The following is a 15980-nucleotide window of genomic DNA, read 5'->3' as shown; positions in this document are numbered from 1 at the left end:
CTTCTTCTCTCAGCATCATCACGTACAGTGCTAGGGCTACCTGAACCCCTAAACTAAATGAGCATTTAACCCTTGCAGTGTGGCGGTGGGGAACTCAAGTGTAGATTGTCTCATAATGTGGTCAGTACTGCGTGATGAAATGGTGCATTGCTCCATGTTCTTGGATAGGTTTTCCTTAACCCCTGTGCCACCGATCATAATATCGTAAAAAAATACCACTTTTGAAGTGATCGTACAATAATCTGTTCGTTAGTACACAGCTGGCATCCGAAATTTTCAAAAGGGACAAACCCGAAAATGTTTCTTGTACGATACCAGATTTTAGTTTAATCAGTACAGTTTTCGTCTGAAAAGACAATACAAATACACTACGAAACATTACATCACTTCCGATTTTTTTTTTTTCTATCCTACAAGAATTGTTCATACAGTGGAACCTCGGATTACGAGCATAATCTGTTCCAGGAGTATGCTCGTAACCCAAAGTAGTCGCATATCAAAGCGAGTTTTCCCATTGAAGTCAATGGAAATGAAAATTAATTAGTTCTGCATTGACTTCAATGGGATGCAATACCGCATGTGGCCAGAGGTAGGGGGGCGCCAGAGAGCCTCGGAAACGGCCAAAAAGGCCCGAGCACACTTCGGCTGTTCTCGGAAAGACTCCATTCACAAGCCTTTCTGAGGTTTGCCGAGGTCAGCCCAACTGTCCTCTGGCCTTTCTGTGCATTTCCGAACGCTGATGATCAGCGCTGTTTGGCTCCGGCGCCCCCCACCTCAGGCCAAAAGTGGTACTGCACACCGCTTTTGGCCTGAATCCTGCTCATTTTGCGAGACACAACACTCGCAAACCGAGTTAGGATGTTTAGAAATACATTGCTCGTTTTGCGAAACGCTCGTTAACCGCTTTACTCGCAAACCGAGGTTCCACTGTACTTTAGTAACCTCTTCTTTTTTTTTTTTTTTGGATGCTTATCCAAATATCGAAAATGGACGATCATTCCTCTGATAATCTCATCATATCTACTAGGCTTTAGGAGCAATGTAGTGTTTTCAACGATTTTCTTATATATAGGTTTAAAAGAGGTAATTTTAAAGTCTCACTAAACCCACATGATACAAAAAGTATCAATAAATGGTGTATTACATGTTGTTTATACTCAGTCACTATTGGATTCATATTCTGTATTCTGCAAAAAAACCTGGTTGATCCTACTGTTCTCTATCACCATCTTCTGTTCATGTCCTTAATTAAGCTAGGAAATTTATAGCTGTGGTGGCAACTCTGCACATGATCAGTTTTCAGTGAGTTTCTATGCTGAGCATTTCATACCATGTGACTATAGAGTCATCCATGTGGGTGTATACACAATGGTAAATGGCAGCCCACTCCCTCCCTCCTTCTCCTCCATGTCCACTAACCAGCTAAACACAATGGGGTTGGGATACTACATGTAGATTAATGGTGGCTTCACCTCCCTCTTCTTATTCTATACACCAGTTGAAAAATCTTTCGAACGTGTTTTCGAAAAACGAGCACATGATCGTGAAAGCAAATGATGTAATGATTACATTTTGAATGATAAATGATTCAATGAACATAAATAAATCCTGTTTAGCGTTTGTATGCACCGTACCAACAGTTCAATTTTGAATGAGCGACAAACATTCACTCTATCGTCCGTTCGTTTCCAACCTGTTCCTTAGATTTTTTTGGCTCAAACACGTCACAACCGATATTCAATTTGTGCCCATTAACTGGATGAAAAATGAACAAACTGTTCAAATAACAGATTTTCAAATGATTTTCATCTAGGCTATGGGCACCATAAGACAGACTGGAGGGGCATGACACAGCCTGTGACTGGCAGAAATCCACCCACACCATGTTATTTCCACAAAATAATAAAGATTTAATTTCAAATATTTATTAGTATGGCCATTTATTAATTTTTAGTAACTCTTTAGGCTGTCAGTAGATCGGCCTCTAGAAATTCGGCACAAAGTGCCTAAATATAGAGAGCAACTGAGTATGTGAGACCATATACTGGATTTTAAACAGCGTAGGCACTTATTTTGAATGTTTTACATAGATGTACCTGCAAAAGGGGCCAGCCCCTGAAGTGATCTAGCAGGGCTTCATTTTCTGACTAAAGTTGCACTTTATTTACAAAGAATCAAAACCTATTAAACATTGTTTCTATTGTTTTCATTGGTTGGAGAAAAAAAAATATTTGACCCCCTGCAGATTTTGTAAGTTTGCTCACTTACAAAGAAATGAAGGATCCATAATTTTTATCATAGATGTATTTTAAATGATAGAGATAGAAAATCAACCAAAAATCCAGAAAAAAACCATGATACAAATCTTATAAATTGAGTTGCAGTTCAGTGAGTAAAATAAGTATTTGATCCCCAAGCAAACATGATTTAGTACTTGGGCAAACCATTGTTGGCAAGCACAGAGGTAAGACATTTCTTGTAGTAGGTTACCAGGTTTGCTGCACACATCTCAGGAGGGATTTTGCTCCACTCTTCTTTACAGATCTTTCCTAAATCCTTAAGGTTTCTTGCCTGTCACTTGCCAACTGGAAGTTTCAGCTCCCTCCTATAAATTTTCTATAGGATTAAAGTGGAGGGCCACCCTAAAATAAAAAATAGCATGAAAAATCGTAAATAAATTAAAAAAAAAAAAAACATTTTAAGAATTTTTTTTTTTAAACTTACCTGAACCCTTGTTGCTAGGCAGTCTTCCTAATCTGCCTCTTCCTATTCCGCGGCGTGTCCTGTGGAACTGGAACTGTGTGTGTTCCCCGAAAACCACGGGGCCATTCACGGAGGGCCGTGCCGCTCGCACGTGCGCAGTAGGAAACTGGCAGTGAAGCCGCAAGGCTCCACTGCCTGTTTCCCTTAGTTAGGATGGCGGTGCCGGGACCTGAGAGCTGAGGGACAGGTCGGCCTCGGGCGGCCGACATCGCGGGCACCCAGGACAGGTAAGTGTACTTATTTAAAGTCAGCAGCCACAGTGTTTGTAGCTGCTGACTTTAAAAAAAAAATTTCCTGGCCGGAATCCCGCTTTAAGATCTGGAAACTGGCTTAGACACTCCATGACCTTAAAGAGGAACTGCAGTCTGCTCACATAATTTGTTATAAAAAACATCTTTGCCATTCTGAGGCTTTCCTCCAACCACTTTGCATATTATTTTATATATCCACTTGCCGCCCGGCCCATAGCAGACGATGGCCGGGCGGTGGTTCAGTTATCCTGACTGGGCGTCATATGACGTCCAGCAGGATAACATGCCGCCGCGGGGGCGCGCATCGCGGCGATCGGTGGTGCGGTGTGTCAGCCTGACACACTGCTCCACCGATCTTGGCAAAGGGCCTCCTCTGGTGATTGGCACCATTATGTTTCAGTTCTGCCCAGCAATGCCACAATCAGTTTTATCAGTGCCCATCGGTGCCACCTGTCAGTGCCCATCGGTGCCCACCTATCAGTGCCACCCATAAGTACCAATCAATGCCGCCTTTGAGTGCCCATCAGTGCTGCCTATGAGTGCCCGTCAGTGCCACCTCATCGGTGCCCGTAAGTGCAGCCATATCAGTGCCCGTCATTGAAGAAGAAAACGTACTTATTTACAAAAAATTTTAACAGAAACAAAGAAAAACTTGTTTTTTTTTCAAAATTTTCAGTCTTTTTTTTTTTTATTTGTTGTGCAAAAAATAAAAACCGCAGAGGTGATCAAATACCATCAAAAGAAAGCTCTATTTGTGGGAACAAAATGATAATAAAATTTGTTTGGGTACAGTGTAGCATGACTGCGCAATTGTCATTCAAATTGCAACAGCGCTGAAAGCTGAAAATTGGCCTGGGCGGGAAGGTGTCTAAGTGCCTGTTATTCAAGTGGTTAAACTGTGATTCTGTACTTGCCAAATATGCTGCAGTGCTTCTTCTTCACTAAGTCTGGGTGCCTACTGTGGGCAGCTGAAGCTGCTGCCTGTTCACTTCCTGGATTTACATAGACACACAGAGGCACATCTGCAGCTCTGCAGCCCCTTACCCCCCCCTCCCTTCCTGGCAAACTCTCAGGAGAGTGAGAGAGAGAGAGAGCTGTGCATGATGTGATAAGCCTAGACTTTTTACCAGGCAAGAAACAGGAAGTGGGCTGTATAAGGTATTTACTGGCAGAAAAAAAATGTTTTACTATCCAAAGTTAAAACAACAAGGGCAGAAGATTTAATAGATGGAAAGTTGAGAAAATGACTGCTTTAATGTGCTTCTTCTTGAGCCACTTCTTTGTTGCCTTGGCGGTATGTTTTGGGTCATTATCATGCTGAGCTTTTTGGCATTAACTGAACTCGCCATGTTTGGAGGAAGAAAAATGCTGACTATGTCCCTAAGAACACCATCCCTACAGGCAAGCACGAGGTCGAAACATTATGCTTTGGGGTTGTTTCTCTGCTAAAGTTACAGACCGACTTTGCCGCATTGAGGGACCAATGAATGGGTCCATGTATTGTAAAATCTTGGATAAGAACCTTCTTCCCTCAGCCAGAACACTGAAGATGGGTCATGGATGGGTCTTTCAGCATCACAATGACCCAAAACATACTGCCAAGGCAACAAAAGAGTGGTTCAAGAAGAAGCAGATTAAAGTGTAAACCCTGAATCTGCCACTTTCTTTATGCCCTCTCTATTCTGACCACGAAAATCAGGGCTGCTCAGCCCTGATCACTGTGGTCAAAGTATGTACCTACGTCATACGCTGCCCTACTCTGCTCTCCTCTCTCCCCCGTCACCCCCTCCTTCCTGCCTGTCAGCTGTATCTGTGTCTCTGTCACCCCCCCCCACCGCTACTACCACTATTAAAAATAAAAGCATACAATGGTCACTGCCAGCCCCTCTATTAGAGGCTAGCATTGCACACTATGTACTTGGTTTTAAAAAATCGAGCAGTCTAAATACCGAATTTCAGCTGTCTTCAGGCTGATCATGTGACTTGTGGCCGCTCTACAGCTATGAGACAGAGCTTCTGCGGAGGAGACGAGCGGCCACATGATCTCCCCTGGTGATGTCAGAGGGAGATCACGGCTCCTCCCGCAGAAGACATCCATCGAAGCTGTAAAGCGGCCGTGAGTCATGTGACCGGCCTGAAGACAGCTGAAATTCGGTATTTAGACTGCTTGTTTTTTTAAAAGAAAGTACATAGTGTGCTATGCCAGCCTCTGATAGAGGGGCTGGCATAGTCCTGAAATAAATGGGTTAACAAACCCATGGAGTGGCCTAGTCAGTCTCCAGACCTATAGAAAATATATGGAGGGAGCTGAAACTTCGAGTTGCCAAGAGACAGCCAAGAAACCTTAAGGATTTAGAGATCTGTAAATAGTGGACCAAAATCCCTCCTGAGATGTGTGCAAACCTGGTCACCAACTACCTCTGTGCTTGCCAACAAGGGTCAAATACTTATTTTACTCACTGAACTGCAACTTAATTTATAGCATTTGATTTATGTGTTGTTTCTGGATTTTTAGTTGATATCACGATTCATGATAGAAATGATAGACCCTTCATTTCTTTGTAAGTGGGCAAACTTACAAAATCTGCAGGGGATCAAATAGTTATTTTCCCCACTGTATGTATAATTGGAATTGTACAGAGGAACAGCTGTATCTGATCATTATATATGCAAGATTTGTTTCCTGTTTTGTTGTGTTATACAATACTTTTGCTTTATTCTTCCTTCTTGCAGTGCAAGTGTAGGAGTCAATTGACCCATTGAAAACAATGTTCTCTCTGTGTGGCTGATATTTTATCTTAGCTGATTGCAGTTATGCCAGTAGCTAATCTACACATTTTTGGATTAATAAAATAAAATTAGAGAAGCAAGCATGAAAAAATGTGAAAGTCTTAGAAAAGTATTTTAAGGTAAACATTTCAAAAAGAACTCAATGTGCACCCTGAAGAAATATTATACTTTCCCATTAGAGGCTTGTTGCAGCCATTGCCAAACCGTTGTAGCTAGTAAAGTCTGAAAACGCGTAATTTTCTTATTTACAGGGCATCAAAACTCTAATCTAGTTATAGTAGTGAATTGTCCATTTTTTTCCTGTGTAAAAATCCAGGGGGGAAGCTTGACAGCCACTTTGTACGATACAGATAGGCATCTTGGAAAGAAAGTGAGGGAATGCATCGGCTGACCTTTCTTTGGAAGTAAGTAGAAGTAATGTGCGTTTTTGAAAATACTAGAATCCAGATCAGCCTTTCTGAGCTAGGGTTCCTCCAGAGGTTGCTTAGGGGTTCCTTGAGCAGTGAACAACTTCTGTTTCTCTGATTTAAAAACAAAGCATTAAAAACTGACGATCATGTGTTGTGTGTTTTTTTTAGCTGTCTGTAAGGGGGGGGGGCATCATGCTAATGTACTGTGAGTTGTAGATAAAGTTATTATTAGTAGGGGTTCCTTGTAAACGAAAAGTTATTCCAAGAAATTCTTCATGGTAAAAAGGTTGAGAAAGGCTGATCTATGACATATCCAGTAGTCGTTTATGACAATCAGCTGGAATTGCTGAATGTTGCAGAATGTTTCTCCAAGCCATGTCTTCCCTTCTAATGGGTGTCAGAGACATAGGGCCAGGGGTTCCCCATGACCAGGAAGTTATTTCACGGGTTCCTTTGTGTTAAAAAGGTTATGAAAAGCTGATCCAGATATATCTAGTAGTAGTTAGTCTCAATTAACTGGACTTATTTGTAATGTTAAAGTCATTTGTTAGCATATCCAAACAGCTACTTTTTAGTTCTGTTAAGTGTCCGCAACATTCCCCAGCATTTATATCCATACAGGTAGCACCGGCACCTTGATCTGTTACCATGGAAAGACAGATATTGTCTTAGAACGGGATGAAAGGTGTAAAAATGGTTCACAACGCTTACCCTGTTCTTGGACAATAACATCTACATTTTTGTGGTGGTTGGGTCATGTAGACAGTGCCACCCTTGTGGATATAAATGCTGGGGTGTTTACTTGACCATCATTGGAACTGAAAAACTGGCCTAGATAAGCTACAAAACATCTTCAGTGTTGCAGAACGTGTCCATTTGAAAGCGACTAACCCCTACTAGCTTTACTATGACCTGGATAAATGAGAGCCTTCAAAAACATAATCCAGACAGCAGTGATTTTCCCGAGTCTAGTGACCCTTTCTTTTAAAAAGTGAACCCAAGTCAATGGATTTCCTAAGATGTTGGTGCTTATGTAATATGTCAGTCTGTGATTCTTGCCGTTGAGCTGGTGGTAAAAGGTTATATAAATGTAAAACCCACAAGGAAGTGATAGTTCCAGTTTGGTAACATATATGTTGTCAAAGTGATAGTTTCCCTTTAAGTTACCAAATATTTGCAGCTGAAGGAAGGTCTAGACATATTAGTTCCCCAGAGATAATCTACTTCCTGTTTTTGTGGGAGGTCTAACATGCGGAGTTTCTGTGGTATTTTTTGCCCTCAGAAAGAGATAGCAGAAGTTCTGATAATACGATCTGATGGAGACTTTCAGGCATTTAATCACATTTTAATAATATATCTTGAAAATGCTGGTGTATTGTACTCCATGGCTACCAATAGAAGATATACTGTATTATAAGCTTGCTGTACGTTAAAGTGTTTGAAAGTAGGCTTCTAATTCTTTTCTTTTTTTCTGTTGTTTGTCCTATGGTATAAAAGACTACTGCTGAGCTTCTGGGAGATATCAATAGAAATAAAAACAGTTTTGGCCAATTATGCATTCCTTAAAAAGCATTAAATATTAGGTCAGTAAACCTTTATACTAAATTTTTGTAATCAGCTTAGCTGCATTTTGATAGCACAGGACGGGTTAGCACCGACAGCCAGTCAAGGCTCCAATACTTTGCATAGTACTGTCAGTCGTAATGCTGTGAAAATGCTTACAGAAGGGGAAGCAATTTGGTGACCTTGTCTTTGTACTGCTGCTCTTTGATTATCCAATCTGGAAGCGGACAGGCTTGTCCTTGACCAAGCTGTATTTATTAACTACAGTAAAGAAAAAAATAGGTCATTGCCTAAGTCATAAGACTAGGTATGGTAATGCAGGGCAAAAATAATCCAGTAAAATACCGCGTAGTATAGAAAAGCCATCTTAGATTAAATTAAGAAACTGTATTAGATTTATTAAAAAAAACGAAAATTGAAACAGGTATAAAAGCAACATAGTAGCATCCAAGCTCTAGTCATAATCTAAGCAATGCTCCCACGTCGTGTTGGGATTTTTTTTACACGTTTTTATAGCATGTTTTTGAAGTGGCCATTTTTGAAATATATACAGTATATATACTAGTATAAAAACATTTCTTACAGCAGCCAATTGGCTTCAACCCTGCTTGGAAATTTGCCTGTTATTGGGGCTGCTGGAGGTGGAGAGAGGATGGTAACCAACTAATTTTAAGAAGTACATTCCTACTACCCCCTCTATGGAGTTGTGTGTGTTTATTCTGCAGAATTTACACAGATTAAAGTAAACCGAGGGAACTTTTTGACTTTATTACAGTTTCTATGGTGACTAGAAAAGATTAGTCCCATTGCTTTTATAAGTTGCCTGGTACTGCGCCTACATTAGTGATGTGACATGCATTGCTTAGTCTTAGAACATTTTTGAAACAAAATGTGCAGTCATGGATAAAAGAACCTGCTGAACAAGTGCAGGTGCACAGTAGATAAATGAAGATTTGCCTATAACGTTGAATAATGGTATCGCTGTTAGTGGATCTAGTAAAGAGAAGGTTGTCGTGGTAAGTATATACATGTTGTGAATACAGAACAAAAATAATTTTAGAACAGGACATGTTCACTTTTGATTGCATCAGTGTTTATATTTGTCTGACAAATAACATTTTACTTCCTGTTTAACACTAGTGAGATCGTTCTCATTTTTCTGTTTTCAACAAGTGGATTTTCATAGTTTTTTATTTGTGGGTTTTTTTTTTTTTTTTTTGTTCCTTTTGGCCCATCATACCGTTATAGTTTTCATCATACCGTTATAGTTTTCATCATAGAAGCCATGATCTCCATGTTTTTCACTGATTAAAGTTATCCAACTTATACACTCAAGACTTGTAAGTTCCTGAACTAGTTCAGGATAATTTTATTGGGCAAATGGTAGAAGCCCCAACTATAAAAATGCTCTGCTAGATAGTTGAGTTATTTTGAGCGGGCAACAAATTTACACTGTTATACAAGCTGTACACTCACTACTTTACATTGTAGCAAAGTGTCATTTCTTCATTGTCGTCACATGAAAAGATATAATATTTACAAAAATGTGAGGGGTGTACTTACCTTTGTGAGATACTGTGTGTTAGAGCTGCCCGATTCTGTCCAAAATGAGAATCACAATTTTTTTGCTTAGAATAAAGATCACAATTCTCGCAGCGTAAAATCTTTCACATTCTACAAAAAAAAATTTGGGCTAACTTTACTAGTTAGAGTTTTTTTTTTTTTAATTCATTAAAGTAATTTTTTCCCAAAAAATTGCATTTGAAAGACCACTGCGCAAATACAGTGTGACATAAAATATTGCAACAACCACCATTTTATTCTCTAGGGTCTCTACTAAATATATGTGTGTGTGTGTGTGTGTGTGTGTGTATGTGTGTATATGTATGTATATGTATATGTGTGTATATATATATATATATATATATATGTGTGTGTGTTTGGGGGTTCTAATGTCTAGCAAGAAAAAAATGATTTTAACTTGACAACAACAACTGTCAGAAAAAGGTTTAGTGGTTAAACGTTCCTAATTTACATACAGAAGTCTATTCCTTTGATGTAAAAGACAAATTGATACAATGTTTAGACTTAACATTCCACTGATAGAATGTTTTAAAACTTGGCAGACTGCCCAGACTTTGACTTTTGACCACAGAGCAGAGAGAAAATTATCTGCATACCAAAGATCGGAAGTTCGGGGAACCGTTTGTCAAGATCGCAATGGGGAAAAAAATCGCGATAACGATTCTTGACGATTAATCATGCAGCTCTACTGTGTGTATACTCTTAGCATCAAAAACCTGGGCTGACACATACACACATTTGACTGGATGGGCCTGTCAAACGGCTGCATTATACATCATTCTGTACTTAATCCATATACAGTATGTATGTGTTCTTGGAAAACACTTGTGTAAAAGATCGATTTGTATAATGTTCAGTTATATTAGGTTGTGAATTTACAGTATATATGTAATGTGCTGCATAAATTAACTGCTATATACAGTATCTCATAAACGTAAGTACACCCCCTCACATTTTTGTAAATATTATATCATTTCATGTGACAACACTGAAGAAATGACACTTTGCTACAATGTAAAAGTAGTGAGTGTACAGCTTGTATAACAGTGTAAATTTGCTGTCCCCTCAAAATAACTCAACACACAGCCATTAATGTCTAAACCGCTGGCAACAAAAGTGAGTACACCCCTAAGTGAAAACGTTCAAATTGGGCCCAATTAGCCATTTTCCCTCCCCAGTGCCATATGATTGGTTAGTGTTAAAAGGTCTCAGGTGTGAATGGGGAGCAGGTGTGTTAAATCTGGTGTTTATCGCTCTCACTCTCTCATACTGGTCACTGGAAGTTTAACATAACACCTCATGGCAAATAACTGTCTGAGGATCTGAAAAAAAAGAATTGTTGCTCTACATAAAGATGGCCTAGGCTATAAGAAGATTGCCAAGACCCTGAAACTGAGCTGTAGCACAGTGGCCAAGACCATACAGCGGTTTACCAGGACAGGTTCCACTCAGAACAGGCGTCGCCATGGTCGACCAAAGAAGTTGTGCTCAGCGTCATATCCAGAGGTTGTCTTTGGGATATAGACGTATGAGTGCTGCCAGCATTGCTGCAGAGGTTAAAGGGGTGGGGGGTCAGCCTGCCAGTGCTCAGACCATACGCCACACACCGCATCAAATTGGTCTGCATGGCTATCGTGTCAGAAGGAAGCCGCGACTAAAGATGATGCACAAGAAAGCCCGCAAGCAGTTTGCTAAAGACAAGCAGACTAAGGACGTGGATTACTGGAACCATGTCCAGTGGTCTGATGAGACCAAGATAAACTTATTTGGTTTAGATGGTGTCAAGCATGTGTGGCGGCAACCAGGTGAGGAGTACAAAGACCAGTATGTCTTGCCTACAGCCAAGCATGGTGGTGGGAGTGTCATGGTCTGGGGCTGCATGAGTGCTGCCGACACTGGGGAGCTACAGTTCATTGAGGGAACCATGAATAGAGGTCGACCGATATATCGGCCGGCCGATATATCGGCCGATATTTGGCTTTTTTTTACTTAATCGGCATCGGCCGATTGTGCTGATAAAAAAAGCCGATTCAGCGGGACTTGTAAATGACTTCTGTAATAGAAGTCAATGCAAGTTTTCTTCTCTCCTCCTCTGGGCAGCCTGCCAAGTCTGATAAGAAGATACATTGTATCTCTTTCAGGTTCTTTTATCAATAGACTGAACTCCGTGGAGAAGTTCTCAGTTTAACCATTTAAAGACTAAATCTTTTCTGACACTTGTTGCTTACAAGTAAAAATCCTGTATTTTCTGCTATAAAATCACTTAGAACCCCCAAACATTATATATATTTTTTTTAGCAGAGACCCTAGGGAATAAAATAGCGGTTGTTGCAATATTTTATGTCACACGGTATTTGCGCAGCGGTCTTTCAAACGCAATTTTTTTTTTTTTAAATACACTAATGAAATTTTTTAAAAAAAGCAGTAAAGTTAGCCCATTTTTTTTTCATCCAAAAGTTTTGATTACCTGTTTTTGTGTATTTAATATTTAAGATATAGTTTTTTTTTTTTAATCTAAATTATACATACAAGTGAACTGATTGGAGGTTTGTTTTGTTTAATAAATGTTTAAATATAAAAAATTTTCTGTATCACTTATTACTTAAGGCTGCTTTCACACTGGTGCGGGCATGCGTTGACGGTAAAACGCTGTTAATTTTAGCGGCGCTTTACCGTCATTTTAGTGGCGCTATTCTGCTGCTAGCGGGGCACTTATAACCCAGCTAGCGGCCGAAGAAGGGGTTAAATGCGCCCCTGAAGCGCTGCTGCCGAAACGCTTTGCAGGCGCTTCGGCAGCAGTGCGCATTCATTTCAATGGGCGGGAGTGGTGGAGGAGCGGTATACACCGCTCCAAAGTTGCTGCTTGCAGGACTTTTTTTTAACATCCTGCCAGCGCATCGCCTCAGTGTGAAAGCACTCGGGCTTTCACGCTGAGACTGCAGGGAAGCCGTTTTACAGGCGCTATTTTTAGCCCAAAAGCACCTGAAAAACGCCCCAGTGTGAAAGATGTTAGAATTTATGAGATGAAGGGAAAAAAAAAAAAAAATCGGCCTAATATATCGGCCCAAAAAAAATCGGCATCATATATCGGCCATCGGCCACCGCGATTTCTAAATATCGGCTTTGGCATCGGCCAGAGAAAAACCCATATCGGTCGACCTCTAACCATGAATGTACTGTGATATACTGAAGCAGAGCATGATCCCTTTCCTTCGGAGACTGGGCCACAGGGCAGTATTTCAACACAACAACCCCAAACACACCTCCAAGATGACCACTTCCTTGCTAATGTAGCTGGGGGTAAAGGTGAGGGACTGGCCAAGCTTGTATCCAGACCTAAACACTATTGAGCATCTGTGTGACATCCTAAAACGGAAGGTGGAGAAGCGCAAGGTTTCTAACATCCACCAGCTTTGTGATGTCATCATGGAGGAGTGGAAGAGGACTCCAGTGGCAACCTGTGAAGCTCTGGTGAACTTCATGCCCAAGAGGGTTAAGGCAGTGCTTGAAAATAATGGTGGCCACCCAAAATATTGACACTTTGGGCCCAATTTGGACATTTTTTCTTAGGGGTGTACTATAAATATATAAATGTAAAATATTTATAAATATGTGAGGGGTGTACTCACTTTTGTGAGGTTCTGTAAGTACCTGAAATTAAAAAAGAATACCACAGACCCGAGAAACGCAAACTGGACATTACAGTAGAACTATAGGCAAAACTTTTTTCCATTTTGGATAGAGTACGAGAGGGTATAACCCTTGTAAAGCTTTTATTTTTGCCATCTGTGTACTATTGGGGAGATTTTATCTTCACTTGTCCCATAGCCAAAAAAGGAAGTGAGAGGTAATCCCTGCAAATTAAGGGAATCTCTTGGGGACCCCCAGGTGACCAGAACTAGTGCCCCTAGTTGAAGAGATTTCCCCTCTATTACTTTTCTGGAGACAACCCAAAATTTGGGATTTTCTTTCACTTTCAATGATAATGGTAAGCAGGACAAATAGAAAGGGTGCATCTCTCTAATGCGAACATCCAGCACATTGGGGGGTTTGGAAGGGACGGGGTCAGCTCAGCTTTTACAGGGAAAGTCTAGATTTACATATAACTTTAGCTGCTTGTATCTCTGTGCGAATAGTTTTAATGTGATTTACGTTTTTAATAACTTCTGATTTATGTATTTTATTTTCATTGTATACATAATACTTCTGGCCATTGATCTGAAACAAGGATGCAGAAAAGGATTTCTGACTTCCCTCCCCACTTTTACCAATGTAAAAAATGCCTGTAATCTGCCCAAAACTAAGCTCATGTACTTTTTTGAGCTCCAGGTGACAGAACGCTCAGATGTGAACAGGTGTCATTGAAATGAATGGGATTTTGTTTGTTGGGCGTTTTTTCAGGCGTTTTACGAGCTGAAAACGCTCAGATGTGAATGCAGCCTCAAGAAAATAATGAAATCCTTGGATCATAACAACAGTCAGGTAAGTACTATTTTCAGAAGCAGGTCAGCAAAGGCAGCCCCGGTATTTCTCCTTAGACGACAGAGTCTGTTGTCATGTTAGGAAAGTCTGTTTTTAAACACTGGAGATAGCCCTGTTGCTGGGCCTCTGACATAGTTCTCCCTTTTTTTTTTTTTTTTTTCTGTCGTCCTCCTCATTGGACAGAATTATAGCAGCAGGAGCCATTGGCTCTTGCTGTTGTCAATCAAAAGCTGTGACGGGGGCAGGGCCGAGTCCCTCTGTCTGTGCGGAAATCGGCTATCCATGGGGTACCCAATGAAGAGGAGGGGCCTGGAGCTCCGGGGGGAGGGACCCCAGAAGAAGAGAATCGGGGATGCTCTGTGCAAAAGCATTGCATAGAGCAGGTAAATATAGGCGTGATTATTTTTTTATTTTTGTAAACGAATGTTTACAACCACATTAAGGACATGGCTGCAGACTAATATTTAATCAAATCAGTGGTCATCAGATCATGCAGGTATGTTGTCTGTAGGAGCCTACAGTTCCTGTTGCGGTCAGTCAGATCCTATGAGGAGGGAGCAGGGGGCCTGGCCGAGTCGAGAATTTGTGTGTCTATGGATGCATAGAGGAGGTAAGCGACCACTCTGTGCAATATCATTTCACAGAGCAGGTAAGTCTTTTTTATTTTAAGCCATTTTAAGCCAAAAATAAAATTAACACTTTCACTGTGGAATAAGTCATATTTGAATTTCACAAATAGAAACAGTAAATTCCTTTAACCACCACAATACAGGGCATTTTCACCCCCTTCCCGCCCAAGCCATTTTTCAACTTTCAGCGCTGTCGCACTTTGAATGACAATTGCGCGGTCATACAACACTGTACCCAGATGAAATTGTTATCATTTTTTCCCCACAAATAGAGCTTTCTTTTGGTGGTATTTGATCACCTCGGCGGTTTTTATTTTTCGCCCTATAAACAAAAGAAGAGCAACAAGTTTGGAAAAAAAACACAATATTGTTACTTTTTGCGATAATAAATATCCAATTTTTTTTTTCTTTAAAACAAATTTTTTCCTCAGTTTAGGCCGATATGTATTCTTCTACATATTTTTGGTAAAAAAAATTGCAATAAGTGTATATTGATTGGTTTGCGCAAAAGTTATAGCGTCTACAAAATAGGGGATAGATTTATAACATTTTTATTTATTTATTTTTTACTAGTAATGGCGGCGATCTGCGATTTTTATCGTGACTGCGATATTGCGGCGGACACATCGGACACTTTTGACACATTTTTGGGACCATTCACATTTATACAGCGATCCGTGCTATAAAAATGCACTGATTGCTGTATAAATGTGACTGGCAGGGAAGGGGTTAACACTAGGTGGTGATGGAGGGGTTAACTGTGTTGCTAGGGAGTGTTTCTAACTGTAGGGGGAGGGGACTCACAAGGGGAGGAGACTGATCGGTGTTCCTCTGTACAGGGAACATACCATCGGTCTCCTCTCCTCTGGCAGGACCGTGGATCTGTGTGTTTACACACACAGATCCACGGTCTTGCTGTGTTACCGGCAATCACGGATGCCCGGCGGACATCGCGGCCGCCGGGCACGCGCAGCGTGTGCACCCCCTGGTGGCCGGGAAAGCGAGGCCGTCATATGATGCCCGCCCAAAACGAGAGCTGCGCCGCCTGGCCGTCAATTGACAGCCGGCGGTCAGCAAGCAGTTAAAGTGACACTAAAGCAGGGATATGCAATTAGCGGACCTCCAGCTGTTGCAGAACTACAAGTCCCATGAGGCATAGCAAGATTCTGACAGCCACAAGCATGACACCCAGAGGCAGAGGCATGATGGGACTTGTAGTTTTGCAACAGCTGGAGGTCCGCTAATTGCATATCCCTGCACTAAAGGTTCGGTTTTGTTAAAAAACAAAAAAAAATAACATATCATACTTGCCTCCACTGTGCAGCTCGTTTTGCAGAGAGTGACCCCGAACCTGGTCTTCTGGGGTCCCTCTGCAGCTCTCTCGGCTCTGGGAGAAGCGCTCCCCTGGGGGGGGTTACCTTGCGGGCGCGCTCCCAAATCCAGCATTCAGCGTCTGTAGACGCCGAATGCAGGACTCGTCCCCTGGTGCTCACGTCATTGCATTTGAT

This window comes from Aquarana catesbeiana, linkage group LG03 (genome assembly GCF_042186555.1).
Source record: "Aquarana catesbeiana isolate 2022-GZ linkage group LG03, ASM4218655v1, whole genome shotgun sequence".
Classification (NCBI taxonomy): domain Eukaryota; kingdom Metazoa; phylum Chordata; class Amphibia; order Anura; family Ranidae; genus Aquarana; species Aquarana catesbeiana.
This window is presented reverse-complemented; position numbering follows the sequence as displayed.